Genomic DNA, 24,988 nt, shown 5'->3' with positions numbered 1-24,988 from the left:
CCAGTCTTCACAGCATTCATCATCTGCAAAATGAAGCATTCTTGGGTCCTGAATAACCTGAATAACCAGCAGTGATAAGCAGGTACTATGTTAAGGGTCTGGGGTGAGGCTATGAGACCTGCTGGCTTCAGGTGAGACTCAGCAGATTTCCACCTGTGGTGGATATGGGGAAAGAATCCTACTGCTTGAGAAAGAGGAGAGAAAAGTAAAGGTGACTTTGTCTTAAACCTTAGGTACCAGCTCTGACACAGAGGGGTAGAGAGCATCAAACAGGGTCTTGGGATTCCCAATTCCAGGATATAGCTCTTGGACAGCATTTCTGGATAGCATTAGAAGGGAATTCACTGCCCTCAGGGGTGAGTCTCAGGCCAGGAGCATTCACACCATGAGCTGACTGAAGAGCCCTTGGGCCCTAAGAGAGCATTGGCGGTAGTCAGTCAGTACTCCTTGTGGATCTGTGGTGGTGGTGCTAACTATAGGGTGAGATTTCTCTGTCTTTAGAAAGGGGATGGGGGATGAGTGGGAAGGACTGCATCTTGTGATTTGAGTGCCAGCTCAGCCACATTACAACAGAACATAGAACACCAGTAGACTTCCAAGATTTCAGACTTTAGTCCCTGGCTGTCTAATGGAGGGCACCCCTGGACCTGTCCAGGGCCTGGAGGAACTCACCAAGTGGAAGGTAAAGACACAGCCCTGGATGGCTTTGCACCTGCTGATGGTAGAACCTCAGGGCCCTAAGCAAACATAGGCAGTAGCAGGTAGTGGTTACAGCAGGCCTTGGGCAAGAACCTGCTGGCTTCAAGTCTGACCCAGAGCAGTCCTAGTGGTGGTGACTACAGGAGGGCTTGGGTTTCTCCACCCTCAGCTTTAGGTGGTTCAGAACAGAGAAAAAGGGACTTCATTTGTTTGGGAAAAAGTAATGGAAAAGAACAAGAATATCTACCTGGTAATTGAGATAATTCTTCCAGATCTTGATCAAGAAAATCAAGGCGGTTCCTCTACGAATCTTCAAAAACAACAGTGTTACTGGTCCTGGGGTAGGTCCTAAAGCAGATACAGCTTGAGTTAAAACATCTAATTCCTTTTGAATATCTGAAAAGCTTTCCCAAGAAGGACAATCGCAAACAAGCTCAGACTGCAAAAAAAAAAACAACAAAAAAAACAATAAATACCTAACTCTTCAATGCCCAGGCACAGATGAACATCTATAAATATTAAGACTATCCAGGAAAACATAACTCCACCAAATTAACTAAATAAGACACCAGGGACCAATCTTTGTGAAACAGAGATATATGACCTTTTGGACAGAGAATTGAAAATAACTTTATTGAGAAAGCTCAAAAAAATTCAAGGTAACACAGAGAAGGAATTCAGAATGCTGTCAGATAAATGTAACAAAGAGATTGACAAAATTAAGAAGAATCGAGCAGAAATTCTCGAGCAGAAAAATACAATTGATGCATTGAAGAATGCATCACAGTCTTTTAATAGCAGAATTGATCAAGCGGAAAAATGACTTAGTGAGCTTGAAGACAGGATATTTGAAAATACTCAGTCAGAGGAGAAAAAAAGGAGAAATAATAAAAAAACTATGAAGCACACCTACAGGATCTAGAAAACAGCTTCAAAAGCGCAATCTAAGATTATTGATCTACCAGATGAGGTAAAGAAAGTGTGAGGGGTAGAAAGTTTATTCAGAGAGATAACAATGGAGAATTCACCAAAACTAAAGCAAGATATCAATATGTAAGTAAAGGAAGGTTATAGAACACCAAGTGTATTTAACCCAAAGGAAACTATATCAAGGCACTTAATAATAAGACTTTATTTGTCCATTTTTACACTGCTATGAAGAACTGCCTCACACTGGGTAATTTATAACAAAAACAGGTTTAATTGACTCACAGTTCTGCATGGCTTGGGAGGCCTCAGGAAACTTACAATCGTGGTGGAAGGAGAACAGGTACGTTTTACATGGCAGCAGGAAAGAGAGAGTGTGTGTGTATAGGAGAAACTGTCAAACACTTATAAAACCATCAGATCTCCCAAGAACTCACTATCACAAGAACAGCATGGGGGAAACAGCCCCCGTGATCCAATCATTCCCATCAGGTCCCTCCCTCAACACATAGGAATTATTGGGATTACAATTTGAGATGAGATTTGGGTGGGGACATAGAACCAAACCATATTGTTCTGTCTGTGGCCCCTCCCAAATCTCATGTCTTTCCACATTTCAAAACCAATCATGACTTCCCAACAGTCCGCCAAAGTCTTTATTCATTCTAGCATTAACTCAGAAGTCCACAATCCAAAGTCTTATCTGAGAAAAGGCAGGCTCCTTCTGCCTATGAGCCTGTAAAATTAAAAGCAAGTTACTTACTTCCTATATAAAATGGGGGTACAGGCATTGGGTAAATACATGTATTTCAAATGGGAGAAATTGGTCAAAACAAAGGGGATACAGACACCCAGCAAGTCCAGAATCTAGCGGGACAGTCATTAAACCTTAAAGCTCTGAAGTAATCTCCTTTGACCCCATGTCTCACCTCCAGATCACACTAATGCAAAGGGTGGGCTCCCACAGTCTTGGGCAGCTTTTCCTCTGTGGCTTTGCAAGGTACAGCTCCCATCCCAGCTGCTTTCATGAACTAGCTTTGAGTGTCTGTGGCTTTTCCAGGCAAATGGTGCAAGCTGATAGTGGATGCACCATTCTGGGGTCTGGAAGATGGTGGCCTTCTTCTCACAGCTCCAGTAAGCAGTGTCTCAGTGGGGACTCTGTGTGGGGGCCCCAACCGCACATTTCCCTCCTGCACTACCCTAGCAGCGGTTCTCCGTGAGGGCTCCCCTAGTAGCATACATATTTGTGGATAGGCAGGCATATTCATACATCTTCTGAAATCTAGTCAGAGGTTTTCAAACCTCAGTTCCTCACCTCTGTGCACCTGCTGGTCCAACACCACATGAAAACAGCCAAGGCTTGGGGCTTGCACCCCTTGAAGCAACAGCCTGAGCTATACCTTGTCACCTTTTAGCCATGGCTAGGATGCAGGGCACCCACTCTTGAGATGGCACAGTCAGCGAGGCCCTAGGACTGGCCCGTAAAACCATCTTTTCTTCCTAGACCTCTGGGTTTGTGATGCCCTGGAGACATTTTTCCCATTCTCTTGGCAATTAACATTCAGCTCCTCATTATTATGAAAATTTTGCAGCAGGCTTACATTTCTCCCAAGAAAAATGCGTTTTTCTTTTCTATTGTATTGTCAGGCTGCAAATGTTTCAATTTTTTTTACGCTGCTTCCCTTTTAAACATAAGTTCCAATTTGAGATGATCTCTCTTAAGTTCAAATTTTCACTGATCTCTAGGACAGGGCAAAATGACACCAGTCTCTTTGCTAAAGCATAGCAAGAGTGACCTTTGCTCCAGTTCCCAGTAAGTTTCTTATCTCCATCTGAAACCACCTCATCCTGGACTTCATTTTCCATATGACTATCAACATTTTGGTCAGAACCGTTCAATAAGTCTCTAGGAAGTTCCAAGCTTTCCACGTCCTCCTGTCTTCTTCTTAGCCCTTGAAACTATTCCAACCTCTGCCTGTTACCCAGTTCCAAAGTCACTTTCACACTTTTGGGTGTCTTTATAGCAGTACTCCACTCTCAGTACCAATTTCTTGTATTAGGCCATTTTCACATTGCTAGAAAGAACTCCCGCAGAGTTGGTAATTTATAAAGGAAAGAGGTTTAATTGACTCACAGTTCTGCATGACTAGGGAGGCCTCAGAAAACTTGCCATCATGACGGAAGGAGAATAGGCATATCTTACATGGCAGCAGGCAAGAGAGAGTGTGTGAGTGTAGGAGGAACTTTCAAACACTTATAAAGCCATCAGATCTCATGAAAACTCACTATCATGAGAATAGCATGGGGAATACCATTCCCATGATCCAATCATCTCCCATCAGGTCCCACACTTAACACGTGGGGATGATGGAGATTACAATTTGAGATGAGATTTGGGTGGGGACACAGAGCCAAACCATATCAGACTCTTAAAGATGAAGGATAAAGAAAAAAACCCAAAACCAGCAAGGGAAAAGAAAAAAAAATAACATAAAGTGGAATTCCATGAAGCAGCAGACTTTTCAGTGGAAACCTTACAGGCCAGAAGAGAGTGACATGGCATATTTAAAGAGCTGAAGGAAAAAAAAAAACCTTTTACCCTAGAGTAGTTAGCTGATGAAACTATCCTTCAAACATGAAGGAGAAATGAAGACTTTCCCAGACAAGTAAAAGCTGAGTGATTTCATCAACATCAAAGTTGCTCTACAAGAAACGCTAAAAGAAGTAACTCAATCAGAAAGAAAAGGACATTAATAAGAAATAAGAAATCATCTGAAGGTACAAAACTCACTGTAATAGTAAGTATCCAGGAAAACACAGAATGTACAACACTCTAACTGTGGTGTGTAAACAACCCTTTCCTGAACTAAAAAGCCTAAATGATGAACCAATCAAAAATAATAACTAGACCAACTTTTCAAGATATAGACAATACAATAAGATATAAATGGAAACAACAAAATGTTAAAAAGCAGGGAGACAAAGTTAAGTGTAGGTTTTCTTCTTTATTTGTTTACGCAAACAGTGTTAAGTTATCAGCTTAAAATAATGGGTTATAGCATAGCATTTGCAAGTTCATGGTAACCTCTAACCAAAAACATACAATGAATACCCAAAAAAGAAAAGCAAGAAACTAAATTATATCAGCAGAGAAAATCACCTTTACTAAGGGAAGACAGGAAGGAATGAAAGAAGGAAGAGAACACCATAAAACAACCAGACATAAATAACAAAATGGCGGGAATAAGTCCTTATTATCAATAATAACACTGAATGTCAGTGGACTAAACTGTCCAATCAAAAGATATAGACTGGCCAAATGGATGATAAAGTAAGACCCATTAATCTGTTGCATACAAGAAACACACTTCACCTATAAAGATACACATAGGCTGAAAAGAAAGAGATAGAAAAAAAATTCCATGTCAGTGGAAACCAAAGAGAGCAGGAGTACATATATATTATATATGTATATCATATGTGTATATATATGATCATATCATATATATGATCATATATATTATATAAGATCATATATGATTATGATATGATCATATATAGATTATATATGATCATATATATGATCAGATATCATATATGATATATATCAGACAAAATATATTTTGAGATATATATACCATAATATATTTGATATATATATCAAAATATATAATATGTGTATATATACATATGATATATGTATACATACATGATACACATGTATATATACATATATGATATATACCTATCTGTATATATACCATATATAATATATATTATACATTATGATATATATATATTAGACAAAATATATTTTGAGACAAAAACTCTTAAGAAGAGACAAAGTCACTATATAATGATAAATGGGTCAATTCAGCAAGAGGACATAAGAATTTTTAATATACATGCACTCAACACTGGAGCACCCACATATATAAAGCAAATATTATTAGAACTAAAAAGAGAGATAGACCCCAATACAATAATAGCTGGAGACCTCAACCCTCCACGTTCAGCATTGGACAGATCTTCCAGATATGAAAGCAACAAAGAAATATCAGACTTAATGTGTACTATCGAACAAATGGACCTAATATGTACAGAACATGTCATCTAATGGCTGCAGAATACACATTCTTTTTCTCAGCACATACATCATTCTCAAGGATAGGCCATATAAAAGATCACAAAACAAGTCTTAAAACATTCAAAATAAATTAAAATAATACCAAGCATTTTCTTTGCCCACGATGGAGTAACACTAGATATCAACAACAAGAGAAGTTTTATAAAATTTTATAAAAAATTCATGGAAATTAAACAATGTGCTTCTAAATGTCCAGTGGGCCAATAAAAAATTAAGAAAAATTTGAAAAATTTCTGGAAGCAAATGATAATGGAAACACAACATATGAAACGCTATGGGATATAGCAAAAGCAGTACTGAGGAGGTTTATAAGTGCCACCATCAAAATAAAAAAAGAAAAAGTTTGCATTTCTCTAATGACCAGTGATGGTGAGCTTTTTTTCATATGTTTGTTGGCCACATAAATGTCTTCTTTGGAGAAGTGTCTGTTCATATCCTTTGCCCACTTTTTGATGGGATGCTTTCTCAGGCCAGTAAGAATGGTGATTATTAAAAAGTCGGGAAACAACAGATGATGGCGAGGCTGTGGAGAAATAAGAACTTTTTTACACTGTTGGTAGGAGTGTAAATTAATTCCACCATTGTGGAAGACAGTGTGGCAATTCCTCAGGATCTAGAACCAGAAGTACCATTTGACCCAGAAATCCCATTACTGGGCATATACCTAAAGGATTATAAATCATTCTGCTATAAAGACACATGCACATCTATGTTTACTGCTGCACTATTTACAATAGCAAAGACTTGGAACCAACCCAAATGCCCAAAAACGATAGACCGGATAAAGAAAATGTGGCACATATACACCATGGAATACTATGCAGCCATAAAAAAGAATGAATTCATGTCCTTTGCAGGGACATGGATAAAGCTGGAAGCCATCATTCTCAGGAAACTAACACAGGAACAGAAAACCAAATACCGCATGTTCTCACTCATAAGTGGGAGTGGAACAATGAGAACACATGGACACAGGGAGGGGAACATCACACACTGGGCCTGTGGGGTGGTGGGGGGCAAGGGGAGGGAGAGCGTTAGGACAAATACCTAATGCATGCGGGGCTTAAAACCTAGGTTATGGGTTCATAGGTGCAGTAAACCACCATGGCATATATAAACCTATGTAAGAAACCTGCACGTTCTGCACATGTACCCCAGAATTTAAAGTAAAATAAAAACAACAACAAAAAAGAAAAACTTTAAACAATTAATGATGCATATTAAAGAACCAGAAAAGCAAGATCAAACCAAACCTAAAATTACTAAAAAAAAGAAATAATAAAGATCAGAGCAGAAATAAATAAAATTGAAAGAAAGAAAACAATATAAACAACTAATGAAACAAAAGTTGTTTTTTGAAATGTTAAATAAAATCAACAAACCTTCAGCTAGACTAAGAAAAAACAGAATAGTAGAAATAAAAATAATATCAGAGATGAAAAATAAAACATTGCAATGGATACTGTGGAAACTCAAAGCTTTTTGGCTACCATGAGCAACTATTTGCCAATAAATTAGAAAATCTAGAAGAAATGGGCAAATTCCTAAACACATACAACCTACAAAGATTGGACCATAAACAAGTTCCAAACCTGAATAAATAACAGTAACGAGATAAAAGCTGTAATAAAAAGTCTCCCAATAAAGAAAAGCCAAGGACCTGATGGCTTCACTGCTGAATTCTACCAAACATTTAAAGAGGAATAAATTCCAATCCTGCTCCCAAAGTGTTTTTTAAAAAGTGGAAGGAACATGTTTAATCTCATTCTGTGGGGCTAGTATTACTCTGATACCAAGACCAGACAAAAATACATAAAGAAAAGAGAACTACAGGCTAATATCTCTGATAAACATTGATGCAAACATCCTCAAAGAAATACTAACAAGCTTAATTCAATAACATATTAAAACGATCATTCATTATGACTAAGTGAGATCTATCCCAGGGATGCAAGGATGATTCAACATATGCAAATCAAGGAATGTGATATCAATAGAATGAAGAATAAAAGCCATATAATCATTCCAAATGATGCTAAAAAAGCACTTGGTAAAATTCAACATCCCTTCCTGGTAAAAACCTATAAAAAACGGAGTATATAAGGAACATAGCTCAATATAATAAAAATCACATATGTTAGACCCACAACCAGTATCATACTGAATGTGGAAAAACTGAAAGTCATTATTCAAAGATCTGGAACATGACAGTGATTCTAACTTTCACCACTATTATTCAACATAGAACTAAAAGTGCTAGCTAGAAAAATTAGACGAGAAATAAAGGGCATCCAAACTGGAAAGGAAGAAGTCAAATTTTTCTTGTTTGCAGAAGATATTATCTCATATTTTGAAAAACCTAAGGACTCCACTAGAAAAATCATTAGAACTGATAAATTCAATAAAGTTACAAGATACAAAATCAACACACAAATATCAGTAGTATTTCTATATACCAACAGTGAACAATATGAAAAAGAAATAAAAAGTAATATCATTTACAATAGCCACACATAAAATTAAATACCAAGGAATTTATTTAACCAAAGAGTAAAAATCTCGATGATAAAAACTATAAAACAGTGATAAAAGAAATTGAAGAAGACATCAAAAAATGGAAAGTTATTTTATTTTCATGGATTGGAAGAATCAATATTTTTTAAATGCCCATGGTACAGAAAGCAATCTACAGAGGCAATGTACTGTATTTTGCACTGTATTCCCTATCAAAATACCAAGGATATTCTTCACAGAAATAAAAAAATTCTAAAATTTATATAAAATCACAGAACATCCCAAATAGCCACAGCTCTCCTAAGCAGAAGAGTCACATTACCTGATTTTACATTATGCTACAGAGCTGTAGTAACCAAAATGGCATGATACTGGCATAAAAGCAGACACATAGACAAATGGAACAGAACAGAGAAACTGGAAACAAATCCACATATCTACAACGAACTTATTGTTGACAAAGGTGCCAAGAACACATAGTGGGGGAAAATATAGTCTCTTCAATAAATAATGCTGAGGAAACTGAATATCCATATGCAGAAGAATGAAACTAGATCCATATCTCTTGCCATATACAAAAATATCAAATAAAAATGGATTAAACACTTAACTGTAAGACCTGAAACTATGAAACCACTGTAAGAAAACATTGCAGAAACTCTCCATGACATTGGTCTGGGCAAAAGTTTCTTCAGTAATAACCTACAGGCACAGGCAAAATGGACAAATGAGATTACATCAAGTGAAAAAGCTTCTGCACTGCAAAGGAAACAACAAAGTGAAGAGACAACTCACAGAATGGGAGAAAATATTTGCAAACTATCCATTCCATCTGGCAAGAGATTAATAACCAGGGTATAAAAACGAGCTCAAACAACTTTGTAAGGGAAAAAAAACAAAATCTGATTTTAAAATTGGCAAAAGATTTGAATAGACATTTCTCAACAGAGGTTTCTCAAAAGAGATACAAATGGCAAACAGGCATATGAAAATATGCTCAATATCACTGATCATGAGAGAAATGCAAAATAAAACTACAATGATGTATCATCTCTTCCCAGTTAAAATGGCTTATATCAAGACAGGCAACAACAAATGCTGGCAACAATGTAGAGAAAAGGGAGTCCTTCTACACTGTTGGTGGGAGTGTAAGTTAGTTCAGCTGCTATGGAGAACAATTTGGAGGTTCCTCAAAGAACTAAAAAGAGAGATAATATTTAATCCAGCATTCCAAAAATCTGGGGATATACCCAAAAGAAAGGAAGTCAGTATATCAAAGAGATATCTGCACTCCTCCATTTACTGCAGCACTGTTCACAATAGCCAAGATTTGGAAGCAGCCTAAGTGTCTATCAACAGATGAATAAATAAAGAAAATATGGTACTTATGCACAATGGAGAACAATTCAGGTATAAAAATAATGAGATATTGTCACTTGCACAATATGGATAGAATTGGAGATCAGTATGTTAAGTTAAACAAGCCAGGCACAGAAAGACAAGCATTGCATATTCTGACTTATGTATGAGGCCGAAAAATGAAAACAGTTGAACTCATGGAGATAGACAATAGAAGAATGGTTAGCAGAGACTGGGAATGGCAGTAGGGCAATGGGAGTGGGAGAAGGTGCAAATGTTAATGGGTACAATAAAAATAGCAAGAATTAATAAGACCTAGTATTTGATGGCACAACAGGGTAACTATAGTTAATAATGATTTAATTGTACATTTTAATGTAACTAAAGGAGTTTAATTGGATAGTTCATAACTCAAAAGATAAATGCTTGAGTGGATGAATACCCCATTTTCCATAATGTGATTATTATGCATTGCATGCCTGCATACATTTATGGAGTATCTCTTGTACCCCATAAATAAATACATCTACTATGTACCTACTATGTTAATTAAAATAAAAATTATAAATAAATATACACATACATATATGGTATTGTATTGTATGGATATTCCACAGTTTATGTATTAAAGGCATCTGACTTTTTTTTCAGTTTCAGTCAAAATAAAACTGCTATAAATACTCACATTCAAGTTTTTGTGTGAACATAGGTTTTCAAAATAGTTGGGGTAAATAACAAGATGTCAACTACTGGAGTGTATGGGAAGACTATTTTTGTCCTTGTAAGAAATTACCAAATTGTCTTTCAAGGTAGTTTGCCACATTGTATTTCCACCAGCAATGAGTGAGAACTCCGTTGCCCTGCATGCTCGTCACTAGTTATATCATCAGTCAGTATTTTTTGGAGTTTAGTCATTCTAGTATATATGTACTGACATTTTATTATTGTTTCATTTGCATTTTTTAATGACAAATGATATCGGGAATATTTTTATATGTTTATTGACCATGTGTGTATCATCTTTGATTAGATGACTGTTTAAATTTTTGTCCAGTTTTTTAATTGGGTTGTCTGTCTTTACATTTTTGGATAAAATTTCTTTATCAGGTATGTGTTTTACAAATATTTTCTTCCAGTCTGTGCATTTTTTAATACTCCAATAGTGTCTTTTGCAGAACAGAAGTTTTTACTTCTAAGGAAGTACACCTATCATTTTTTCTTTATGGAAAGTGTTTTTAGTGTTTTATCTTAAAAATCTCCTCACTGCACCCAAACTTCTCAGTTCACCCACGCAGATTTTCTCTTACGTGTATTCAGACATTTTATAGTTTTTCGTTTTACATTTATAAGTATGATCTGTTTTAAGTTAATTTTATTGTAAAATTTGTGTTTGGGTTCTTTTATTAAATATAGATATCTAATTGGTGATGCATCATTTTTTGAGAAAGGCTACCATCTCTCCTTCAACTTTCTTTTATGTCCTTGTTAAAAATTAGTTGATCATATTTATTTTGTCCTATGTGTATATTCTCTTTCTTTGATTTATATGTATCTTTTAACTGTATCATATAACCTTGATTATTATAGCTATACTATAAGTTCTGAAGTTGGGTAGTTTGTGTCTCCACATTGTACTTTTTTCTTTTTTTGCCTATCTTTTGCCTTTCTATTTAAACTTTAGAATAGGTTTGTCTATATCTACAAAGCAGTTTGATGGAATTTTATTTGAGATTGAATGAACTCTGTAGATCAATTTGGGAGAAAAGGGTGTCAATAATATTGGGACTTTCAGTCAGTGGCATAGAATGTTTTCCATATAATTAGATCTTTAACATGTTCCATCTGTGTCTTAACTTTTTGCATATAAATCTGCACATATTTTGTTAAATTTATACATAAATGTTTTATTTTCTGCTACTATTGAAAATAATATTGTTTTCTAAATTTCAAATTCCAAAATTTCCTTGTTGGTATGTGGAAAAAGAATTGAGTTTTGTACATGAACTTTGTGCCCTGATTTGCTGTGCTTGCTTATACACTCCAGAAGATTTTTCCTTGTAGATTTTTGAGGATTTTACATATAGGCTATCATATAATTGGCAAATAAAGCCAGGTATTTTTCTTTCCAATAAGAGTACCTTTTATTTTTTGTCTTATTGAATTAGGTAGAATTTCCAATGAGAAGTTCAAAAGTGTGGCAACAGAAGTTATAATTGCCTTTTCCCCACTTTAAAGACATAACATTCAGCCTCTGACCATTATGTATGATGTTAGCTTTAGGTTTTATGAGTGTACTTTATCAAGTTGAGAAAGCTCCCATTTATTCCTAGTTTATGAGATATTTTTGTTTGTTTGGTCAATGAATTGATGAATTTTTGCCAAAAGGTTTTGCTGCATCTATTGATATAATCACATATTTTTCTTTTTTTTTTAGCCTGTTGAAATGGTAAATTACATTGATTGGTTTGTGTGTTCAGTCATTTTTGGATATTTGAATAAATTCTGTTTTGTTATGGTTATAATTCTCTTTATATACTATTGAATTCTGTTTGCTAACATTTTGTTGAGGAATTTTGCATTTGTATTCTTCAGATATATTAGTCTGGTTTTTCTTTTTGTTTATTTTTAATTGACAAACAATAATTGTATACATTTACGGGGTACAAAGTGATGTTTTCCTATATGTATACATTGTGAAATTATTAAATCAATATCTATCACCTCACATACTTATTTTTTGTGGTGAGAACATTTAAAATCTGCTCCCTTAGCAGTTTTCAAACATACCATGCGTTATTGTTAACTACTGTCACTATACTGTACAATATATCTCCAGAATTTATTCTTCTTGTCTATCTGAAACTTTATACCCTTTAACCAGTATCTTTCCATCTCCCCCAATCCCTTTTAACTACCATTCTGCTTTTATTTCTGTAAGTTTGACTATTTTAGATTCCACATATATGTGGGAACATGCTGTATTTATCCTTCTGTGCCTGGCTTATTTTATTTGTCATAATGTCCTCCAGATTCATCTATGGATTTACTTATTTTTCAAGGCTGAACAGTATTTCATTGTGTATATATACCACATTATTTTTACTCATTCTTCTGTTGATGGACACTTAGGTTGATTCCATATCTTGGCCATTGTGAACAACACTGCAGTGAACATGGGAATGTAGATACCTCTTCAACATGCTGATTTCATTTTATTTCATATATACCTGGAAATTGAATTACTGAATTATATGGGAGTTCTGTATTTTTAGATTTTAGAGAAAACTCCATAATATTTTCCAAAATTCCTGTACTAATTTACCTTCCTACCAACAATGTACAATGGTTCCCTTTTATCCACACCCTCACCAACACTTGTTAGCTTTTGCCTTTTTGATAAAAGCTACTTGAGCAGCTGCGAGGTGATATCTCCTTGTGGTTTTAATTTGCATTTCCCTGATGATTGATGTTGAGCATTTTTAAACATTCCTGTTGCCTATTTGTATGCCTTCTGTTTTGAGAAGTGTCTACAGGAGGTCCTAGTGACAGGCATTAGGCATAAGCAAGAGATTACATGCATCCAAATCAGAAAGGAAGAAGTTAAATTGTCTCTGCAGATGATATGATCTTATATATAAAAACTAAAGACTCCACCAAAAAAACTGTTAAAATTAATAAATGAATTTAATAAAGTTGCAGGATACAAAATAAGCATTCAATAATCAGTAGTGTTTCTATTTACTAACAGTGAAATATCTGAAAAAGAAAGGAGAAAAAAACATTTATGATCACATCAAAAATATGAAAAGGAGTTGCAAGATCTGTACATTGAAAAACTATTGAAAATATTAATGACAAAAATTAAAGAAGGTACAAATAAATGGAAAGATATCATGTGTTTATGGGTTGGAAGAATTAGTATTATTAAAATGCCCATAATACCTAAAGATATCTGCAGATTCTTTATATCTCTATTAAAATTCTCAAGACATTTCTCACAAAAATGGAAAGAAAAAAAGTAATTCTAGGATTTGCATGGAGCCACAAAAGACTCAAATATCCAAAGCAATTTCAAGCAAAAGGAACAAAGTTGGAGACATCACACAACCTGGTCTCAAAATTTACTACAAATATTTCCAATTCAGAAGAGTATGGAATTGGCACAAAACAGGCATATAGATCAATGGCACAAAACAGAGATCCCAGAAATAAGGTAAGTGTCTTCAGCCAATTGATCTTTGACAAAGGTGCCAATAACCTGCAATGGGGAAACGGCAGTCTCTTCAATAAATGATGTTAGAAAAACTGGCTATCCACATGAATCCTTAATTTCACCCCGTATACAAAAATCAACTCAAAATGGGTAAAATAATTAAACATTAATAAAAAGATAAAATTACTAGAAGAGAACATACGAAAAGCTTCTTGACATTATTCTTGAAAAAGGTATTTGGATACAATCCCCAAAGCACAGGCAAAAAAGGTTTGTACATTTTATATATTGCAAGGGCTTTATATGAGTTTTAGCATTGGATAATGATTGACTCAGAGAATGAATTAGGAAAAATCTTCTCTGTTTCTATTTTCTGGAATAAATTGTGGAAAATTGGTATTATTTCTTCCTTAAATATTAGGTAGAATTCACCAGTGAAATTATGTGGGTCTCAGGCTTTCTTTTTGGAATATTCTTAATTATTCAATTATATATATGTATATCCAAATAGATAATATATCCAAATTATCTATTTTTTGTGTGTGAGTTTTGGTAGCTTGGATCTTTCAAAGAATTGACCTATTTCATTTATATTACAAAATGTATGGGCATATGATTTATTTTCTCAGTTTTAAATTTGTATGTGGCATTTTTTGAATCATTTTTTAAATTTTCAATAACTTTTTGCTTTCTCATATGTTTATATTTTATTTCTTTAAATATTTTAATAATGATTTTAATCAGTTTCTAATTATTCAAAACTCCTGCGGCTTTTGGTTGTCTAAAACTATTGGTCATTTTAATTTATTTTGTTTGCTTTTATTTATCTTATTTTTTGAAAATAGTTTGCCTACTTTAAAGAATACTTAATATAAATTTAAATATAAGGTCTCCCTTTCTTGAAATCCTTGAAGCCTAAATTGGCTATAACTCGTAAGAAGAAGTCCCAAATTTTACTCTTTTTTAGTGTACCTAGATTAATTGAACCTGGATTTTCAGTAAATTAGCTACCCTAGCTTACGGACATCTAAAGGCAGATCACTGTGCTGATATAGGCAATTGTTTTCAGTCTAATTCCCTGATTTCATATATCCTTACTTCTCACTCTAGTTTCTGCTTATGATTATCTTCAGCTGTCTGGAGAATCCATTTATTTCTTGCAAGCTAAAAATATGCATCATAAGTATTTGTTTAGGGTGTCTCAAAATAGATTTTCTTAAATAATTTGATAAGCAAAATCTTACCTTCGTTAAAAAGTAAACTACAGAAAATAAAACTAAATAATACGTAGTAGAAGGTAGGGACTAAAAGAAATACATTTAGAAAACAGATAGAACTGAGAGAAAAATTTATAAAGATGGCATGTTTACTAGAGTCATGTCATATATATTTTGTTGTCCATACAGAGAAAATAGCTAAAAAACGAATTATAGATCTTCTTATAATTGCATGTCACAAGCTAGATATTACTTGCAAACTGAAATATATGAACTTATTGCTACTAAAATATCTTTCAAAAAATGGAACTTCTAAATATTTGTTTTGTTCTTGCAGCTAGTTTATTTTTATTATTTTTTTGAGAATAAGTTCAGTATGACCATGCAAAATAAAAGCTGATTTTATGATCAATCGCTTATATTTTATCATCAAATAATTAGTCAATATTACACACACATGCATATACACAAAGACATATGCACAGATTATTTAAAAACACAGGTTTCATTGTTAAAAAGTGACCAAATTTTTGAAGATGGAAACTGTGTCTATTTTTCTTGAATATTATATTTCTAATTACTAAAGTGTTCTGCACATAAAAGGATCTTAATATTAATTACTAAATAAAGAAATAAATTGCATATTTGATTGCAAATTCAATAGGATAATCTGTCGTAATTTCTCAGTTATTCTTTTTTTTGCCTTATTTTAAATAGTGGAAGTTGGTAACAAAAACATATCAGTAAAAATCAAGCATATCTTCATATAATATAGTGATGCACAAATTATTTAGAGTGATGAATCTCTACATACGTCAAGCAGTGATATCATGTGGCCTTCTCAGCTTGAAAGACATTTGTGTTATCAAGCAAATGTTATTAAAAATAAAAGTGGAGATTTTATGCTAGGTGAAATTTCTATAGCAAAGGAGATTACATAAATCAAATTATTTCAAAGGCTGTGATAGAGTCCTAAATAATAACCTTACATCAATTAGGAAACTGGTAAATTTTGTATTTTTTGTGTTACCAAAATTCGTTAGAAAAGAAAATGAGACTCTCAATAAAATTAATTTTCCCAATTTCAATGTAAATTATAAAATTTATGATCTAAATGAATATATTAAATTGCATGTTTGAAAAACTTTAAAAATATATTTGTAATAAATCTATACCTAAAAGAAATTGTTTATTTACATAGAATACACTATATTAAAAATATTATTTTATCATAATTGGGTGGCTACTGCCAAAGTTGATGCCAAGTTTGAAATTGTGTCCCAATTGTTTTCAAGTAAATGGCTGGAATTAGAGGGGCAAAATTGACTATAAAAGGATGATGCTTCTGTAATTGGAGCATTATTATCTTCAGTAGAAACAATTTTGTGTAAAGGATTTATCACTTTGTAAAGAGAATTACACCTCAGTGCTTTATAAAATACTTGCTTAGTTAGGAAAATGAAGAGGCACAACAGAGCTTTATCTTCTATATTTTCTAGGATAGAAAACATGCTAAAAGTATTTATGTTTAACTCTCCAATTAATGTGATCAATCATAAATATATATATATGAACGTGTTCTTTGTAAAATTTCATTACATGTATTTCTTGTCAATATTTACTTTATTTTTCAATTTGACTTCTAAGTAAAATTTGTATTTTTATTTTTAAAAAGAAACATTGCAACAATATTTGGAAAGTTTGGTATGGTTAGATAGACATTAAATTCTACAGTTTTACATGCCATCCGGCCAGATATTAAAATAACATTTAACTATGCATGTAGAGATGCCTGGGTTCATCTAGGATGTTCATTACTTCATCTGTCATTTTATTCCATTGGTAAACAACCTGATATGCTTTTTTTCAAAACCAGAGGAAGAATGTACTACATAGATGGATTTCTAGGGTATGTTTCAATGTTTGTATTGGAAATAACTTTTTCCATCCAATAATTTAAGTAGAATTATACAAAGAACAAATATTAGTACAGATTGTAGCTCTGTTTGAATGTACTATATCCATGCTAATTAATATTATGGGTAGATGGCTTACAAACAATACACTAATATAAAAGCAAATCACATTAACTTTAAATTTATGACATTTCTCATAACTGTTCTGATTAAGATATTTCTATAGAGTTTTATAATATTATGTAATGGCTAGTCACCCATTTTACTCTTGTTGTTTTGGTTCAGATATGTCATATTAGAGAAGTCTCCTTGTTGATTGTCAAATATTTTCTCTCTGAAAGAAACCAAGGTACAATTTTCTGGAGGGATAATCGAGTGATACATTTTTAATTCATTTATTTCAATTTTGTTATTAAATATATAAAGAATGGTCAAGAATTTTGAAAGGTATAATAATTTCAAATTAAATATACGTAAAATTTACATAAAAAGCACATAATAGGATCCATTATACACCAGAAACTGTCCCTAAATTCCAAGAAAATAAAAAGGAACAGCTATGAACCCTGTTCTACAGAAACACAATGTATTGAAGTGAGGAAGCATATACACAATGCACTGTAACAAAAGGCAAATTCCTCAGGACACAGAGAAAATGCTATAAGCATTTACAAGAGGAAAAAATTATTCTCATTTGGGTGGTGTATATGTCTATAAGTATCATGGTGGGGTGGAGGAGGTGACTGCTGAACTGTGTCTTGAAAGATTCATAATACATATGAATATGATAAAAGTGCATTCAGAAAAAAGCTAAGACATACCACAAGGATTTCGTGAGGGAATATTGGCAAAAACTGAATAATAGTGAAAGACTTTAAAGATTAAAAATACAAATTGTGTCATAGTATTAAGAAAAAATACAAATTTATTAAAAATAGGCACATGAAAAACATACACAGAATCATAGAATTTTAGCACATACCAAAATATACACAATAGCTTGCACATAGTCGGTACCAAATAATTGTTTAATAAAACAGATGAATTTATTTATTTTATTAGATTATATGGCTCTATTATCTTGAAACTTAAAGATTATGTACTTGTTAGGCATGAATTGAGATTGATTTGCTGTGTATACCTAGTAACCATTACTGTCCCTGAAACATGAGTCCTTAAATAAATGTTTGCTAAAAGTTGTTAAATGGATTAAAATTTGTGCTTGACTTATTGTGGAAGCTATTGTAGTTCAGCTAGCGTAAGATAGAATATTCACTGATTTGATTTTATGTAAATAAACCAATAAATCATTTGTAAGATTGCTGAAGAACATAATCTCTGTCCCAGAAATTTTTACTACCTTTTAAAAGAACACATTATTTTTGTATAAAATATTATTAACCTTTAATCATGAGTTGAAAGAAGACATTTACATAGTGGTCTCTTGGGAAGCTGGGTAGACAATGTCTATCTGTAGAGAACTCCTAGCAGTCTCTTGTTCTGACACTGTTTATATGCTGTATTCCCCTTGCCCCTGTGGTTTTCCACATATGAATTGAGTTTACATTGCTTGGTCTATAATTGCTCATCCCTACCATAATTACTTTATTAGTTTAGCTATACTATTGGGAAGATCATTTCCCATTGTGGTTATACAAATTTGTTTACAAGCCTATTTAACGCAAATTTAAATTATGCTGCTGTGGGTAAAAATAGTAACAAGTACTTTTTCATGGATTTCTTCAAAGACTAGCTAAAATGATCAATCAACATGTCCAAGAAAATATGAGAAAATTTATCTTTCAGAAATGTTTTGTATGAAATTCTCAAATGCTTCAAAGGCTTACAACTTTACGTGAAATGGTTAAAGACAGATTTAAAAACAAGAACAAAATCCACAATTATTATTATCCACAATACTTTTGAGTACTGTTAATACAGCCATTACAGAGACCTCCAGATAGAAGGAATGATAGTATCTAAATAATAGAAATAGGATAATTAAGTTGCATTTACTTAAAAACAACAAGTCTTTTTGGTTGGAAATAGAATGTATAAAAAAGCTCAATACCAAAATTTCGATGAGATGTACATTTATTGGACAGAATAAAATAAATTTGTTGAGATAGTTTTTAACAATAAAAAAAACCAGGAAAGCATACAAAACAAATAAAAACCTGAATTAGAGCTTTGGACTTCCTCAAATCACATTATTTGTAGTGGATTGGTTGACTCCATTTTAAGATAGAGGAGATGAACAAGATGGCCGACTAGAGACAGCCAGGAAGTGCCACTCCTCTCAAGAGAGGCCAAATTATTAGGTAAACCACCATAATTTGAACAGGCATTCAGGGAGAAAATGCTGAAAGTGGATGGAGAGGCAAGGCTGAAGCCAAGACTGAAGAGGGAGGAAACTGGAAACTCTTGAGTTAGCTACCCAAGTACCAGGGCTAATTCCTGGCCCCAAACAATTCCAGGAAAGGACTGAATGAAGGAACTGAGGGATGGTTCACTCTCGCCATGAGCATCTGATTTTCTAGCTACAAGGGACCTTACACGACCATGGGTGTGTGAGCTGCCAGGGGGATCTCCCTGGGGAGCAGGCAGAGACAGACCTTTGGACAGCAGAGAGCCCAGGAGCTTTTGTGTGCTGGACCACTGCAGGCAAGAGCAGCCATAGATGCCCATTCCCCAGGGATTTCCATTCTCCTCTGGGAGGCATGGAACCCTAGTGACCTCCAAGCTAGAAGAGAGTTGGGCCAGCTTTCCTGCAGGACTGGGGTGCATCTGCTCTGCAAGCCCTTCTGCCTACAAGCTCCTCCCAGGGTCCATGCCTAGCTGTCCTGTAGGAGCAGGTGCATAGTGCAATCCTGGAAGGCCAGCCTGAGTGTGTAATTGCACCTGCATACTTTCTTCATGACCCCGGAGCACACTGTATCCCTCAGTGCAGAAAGAACCCGAACCCAAGCCATGGGTTATCCCAGTGACCCCAGGGCTGTAGTGTGCAGCTTGGGAGTACAGAACCAAGATTTGTGGCTGGCACTCAAACAGAGAAAGAGCCCCTGATCTCAGAGCCGTGAGAGGGGTGAGATGCATGGGTTCCTGAGCTGGGGTAAGAGTGGAACATGCCTCCCTTCTCAGGTCCAGTCCAAAAAGCGTGTGGCATATCTCCCTGCCACAGCTTCTGCCCAAGAAGACCATGTGGCCCAGAAAACCTAACAAAAGAAATGTGGGCACAGCACCAGCTATCAGAGGGAGCTCTCTCAAGTTTTACGAGCAGATCTGTTGAGGGAACCATATCACTCCCTCCCCACTGCAGAGCATATCTGTGAACACAAGAAGTACAAAAAGCCCTGTGACCAGGTATTAACCTAGCTGCCAGTCATTACTGTTAAGCCTCATTCACTGGATTGCCACCCAAACTACAACACCTAAATTTTATTCTGCTAATATATACAGCTGTGAAATCAAGTCAAAAATTTACCCACACATAAAGATTCTGTACAGAGCCCTGGGCCTCTAAAAGCATTCAGAAATTAAGCCAACTGATTATTCACAACTTACACCACAGTTAAAGAAATGCCAACCCTGCCAGATGAGAAAGAATGAGCACAAGAACTCTGGCAATCCAAAAAGTCAGAGTGTACCCTTACCTCCAAATGAATCCACTAGCTCCCCAGCAATGGTTTTTAACCAGTCTGAAATTAGTGACATAACAGACACAGAATGCAGAATCTGTGGCCAGGAAACTCATTGAGATTCAGGAGAAGGTTGAAATTCAATGCAAAGAATTCAAATAATTTAGTAAAGCAATCCAAGAGCTGAATGATAAAATAGCCATTTTCAGAAATAACCAAACTTAAATTCTAGAGCTGAAAAACTCACTATCAGAATTTTATCAAATAATCAGAAGTATTAGCAGCAGAATAGACCAAGCTGAGGAAATAATCTCAAAACTTGAAGACTTCTTCTTTAAATCAACTCAGTCAGACAAAAATGAGGAAAAAAATTAGAAAAATAAGTGAAACCTCCAAGAATATGGGATTTTGTAGAGCAAAAAAATCTATGACTCATTGTCATTCCTGAGAGAGAAGGAGAGAGAATAAGCAACTTGGAAAATATATTTGAAGATACAGTTCATGAAAATTCCTCTTATCTCTTTAGGGAGGTTTACCTACAAATCCAAGAAACACACAGAACCCCAGCTAGATATGACATGAAATGACTACCTCCGAGGCACATAGTACAATATTCATCAAGGTCAACACTAAAGAATAAAGTTTTAAAGGCAGCTAAAGGGCAGGGTAAAGTCACATACAAGGAACTTCATCAGGCTAGCAGCAGATCTCTCAGCAGGTATCTTACAAGTCAGAAGAGATTGGTAGCCTATTTTCAGCATCCTTGAAGAAAATAAATTTTAACCAATAATCTCGTATCCCACCAAACTAAGCTTAAAAGTGAAGTGAAGCAAATGCTAAGGGAATATGTTTCAACTAGACTAGCCATACAGGAGGTCCTTAAGGGAGTGCTAAACATGGAAAAGAAAGAATGACAGTCATACCACAAAAGCACATTTAAGCACATAGCACACAGGCACTATAAAGCAACCACACAATGAAGTCTACATAACAATCAGCTAGCAACATGATGACAGAATTAAAATCACAGATATCAATACTAACCTTGAATGTAAATGGGCTAAATGCTCCACTTAAGAGACACAGAGTGCAGGCTGGATAAAAAGACCCAACCATCTGTTATCTTCAAGAGACCCATTTCACATTAAGAACAACCACAGGCTCACAGCAAAAGAATGGAGAAAGATCTAACGTGAACAGAAAACAAAAAAGAGCAGAAGTTGCTATTCTTATATCATATAAAATAGACTTTAAACAAATAAAAATTAAGAACAATGAAGGGCATTACATAATGATAAAGGGTACAATCAAACAAGAAACCTTAACTGTACTAAATATATATACACTCAATATTGGAGCACCCAGATTCATAAAACAAGTTCTTCATTGCCCATGAAAAGACTTAGACAACCAAACAATAACAGCAGGAGCCTTCACCACCCCACTGACAGCACTAAACAGATCATTAAGGAAGAAAACTAACAAAGAAACTCTGGACATAAACTCAACACTTTGCCAATTGGACCTAATAGACATCTACAAAATACCCCAGCTAACATACACAGAATATATATTCTTCCCATCTGCACATGGAACATATTGTAAGATCAACCACATGCTCAATCATAAAGCAAATCTCAATAAATTCAAAGAAATTGAAATTATACCAAGTAAACTCTTGGACCACAGTGAAATAAAAATAGGAATCAAAATCAAGGTCTCTCAAAACTACACAAATATAGGGAAATTAAACAACTTACTCCTGAATAATGCTTAGGTGAACATCAAAATTAAGGTAGATTTAAGAAAAATTCTTTGAAATATTGAAAATAGGAATGTGATTTACCAAAATCTTTGAGATGCAGCCAAAGCAGTATTAAGAGGAAAGTTTATTTCCCTACATGTACTAATCAAGAAGTTAGAAAGATCTCAATTTAGCAATCTAACTTTGCACCTAAAGGAACTAGAAAAGAAAAAGCTAGCAGAAGAAAAGAAATAACTAAAATTAGAGAACTTACTGAAATTGAGATACAAAAATACATAGAAAAAAATTAAAAAAGCAAGAGTTTGTTCTTTGAAAAGATGAACAAGATTGATAGACTGCTGTTTAACAGCTAGATTTACAATGAAAAAAAGAGAAGATCCAAATAAGTACAGTCAGAAATAACAAAGATAATATTATAACTGATCCCACAGAATTACAAAAGTTTCCCATAGAATACCATGAACAACTCTATGCATACAAATTAGAAAATCTGTAGATGAAAATGATAAATTCTTAGAAACACACAGTCTTGAATCAGGAAAAGATTGAAGCTTTGAATAGAGAAATATCTCACTCTGAAATTGAATCATATGTAATAAAAAAAAAAAAACTACCACCAACCAAAAAAGTCCTGGACCAGATGGATTCACAGTCAAATTCTACCAGATGTATAAAGAAAAACTGGTACCAATTCTACTGAAGCTATTCCAAAAAAAGGAGGGAATCCTTTCAAACTCAATCTCTGGCAGAAACACAGTGAAGAAAGAAAACTTGAGGCCAATGTCCATGATGAACATAGACAAAAAATTCTCAACAAAATATTGGCAAACTGAATCCAGCAGCATATAAAACAGTTAATTCACCATGATAAAGTAGGCTTTATTCCTGGGATGCAAGGTTGGATCAACATATGCAAATCAATAAATATGATTCACCACATAAGCAGATTTAAACACAAAAACCATCTGATCATCTCAAAAAATGCAGAAAAGCTTTCAATAAAATTCAACATCACTTCATGATAAAAACCCTCAACAAATTAGGCATCAAAATAATATGACTCAAAATAATAAGAGTCGTCTATAGCAAACCCAGAGACAACATTATACTGAATGGGCAAAAGCTGGAACCATTCCCCTGGAGAACTGAAAAAAAGGCAAGCACTCTGACCATTTCATATTCAACATAGTAGTGGAAGTCACAGCCAGAGCAATCAAGCAGGAGAAAGGCTACTGGAACTAATAAATGATTTTAGCAAAGTTCCATGATACAAAATCAATGTAGAAAACATCAGTACCATTTATATTTGCCAATAACATCGAGGCTGAGAGTCATATTAAGAACACAATCACATTTACAATAACCACAAAGAAAATGAAACACCTGAGAATACAGGTAACCAAGAAGGTGAAAAATCTCTACAAGGAGAGCTAGAAAACAATGCTGAAAGAAATCAGGTGACATAAATAAGTGGGAAAACATTCCATACTCATGGAATGTTTAAATGTTTCATGATTATGAACAATCAATATCATTAAAATGGCCATACTGCCCAAAGCAATTTACAGATTCAATGCTATTCCTATCAAACTATCAGAATTAGAAAAACTATTCTAAAATTTATGTGGAAGCAAAAAAGAGCCCAAATAGCCAATGCAAACCTAAGCAAAAAGAACAAAGCTGGAGGCATCACACTATCAACTTCAAACAATAAGGCTACAGTGAAAAAAACAGCATAGTACTGATACAAAAACAGACACATAGACCAATGGAACAGAATAGAAAACTAAAATATAAAGCTGCTCACTTACAACCATCTGATTTTCGACAAGGTCAATGAAAACAAGCAATAGGGAAAGGATTTGCCATTTGATAAATGTTTTAGGTTAACTGGCTTACCATAAGCAGAAAAATGAAACCAAATTCTTATCTTTCACTAATACAAATATTTACTCAAGATGGATTAAATATTTAAATGTAAGATCTCAAACTATAAAAACACTAGAATAAAACCTAGGAAATACTCATGTCAACACTGGCCTTGGCAAATAATTTTTGGCTAAGTCCCCAAGCAATTGCAACAAAAACAAAAATTGACAAGTGATACCTAATTAAACTAAACAGCTTCTGCCCAGCAACAGAATAAGCAGACAACCTATGGAATGGGAGAAAATATTCATGAACTATGTATCTGTATTAGTCTTTTTTTACGCTGCTATAAAGAATTACTTGAGAATGAGTAATTTATTAAAAAAAAAAAAAAAAAGAAGAGGTTTAATTGACTCCCAGTTCCCCATGGCTGGATAGGACTCAGGAAACTTACAGTTATGGCAAAAGGTCAAGGGGAAGAAGGCACGTCTTACCTGGTGGTAGGAGAGAGAGAGCAAGAAAACAAGGAAGTGCCACACTTTAAAACCCTCAGCTGTTGTGAGAACTCACCCACTGTCATGAGAACATCATGGGGGAAACTGCCTCCATAATCCAATCACCTTCCACCAGGTCCCTCCCGGGACATGTGGGGATTACATTTTGAGATGAGATTTGCGAGTGTCACAGAGCAAAACCATATCAGCATCTGACAAAGGTCTAATAT

General features: G+C 34.3%; 1 long non-coding RNA gene across 1 annotated transcript in view; it reads left to right on the top strand.

Annotated features, from left to right (window-relative positions):
- LOC129057760 (uncharacterized) overlaps positions 1-24,988 on the top strand; it is a 97,323-nt gene that overhangs the window by 62,420 nt on the left and 9,915 nt on the right. The window lies entirely within an intron of this gene.

This window comes from Pongo abelii, chromosome 12, assembly GCF_028885655.2.
Source record: "Pongo abelii isolate AG06213 chromosome 12, NHGRI_mPonAbe1-v2.0_pri, whole genome shotgun sequence".
Lineage (NCBI taxonomy): Eukaryota > Metazoa > Chordata > Mammalia > Primates > Hominidae > Pongo > Pongo abelii.
Note: the sequence above shows the minus strand (reverse complement) of the source record. Positions and strands in the feature narration are given on the sequence as shown.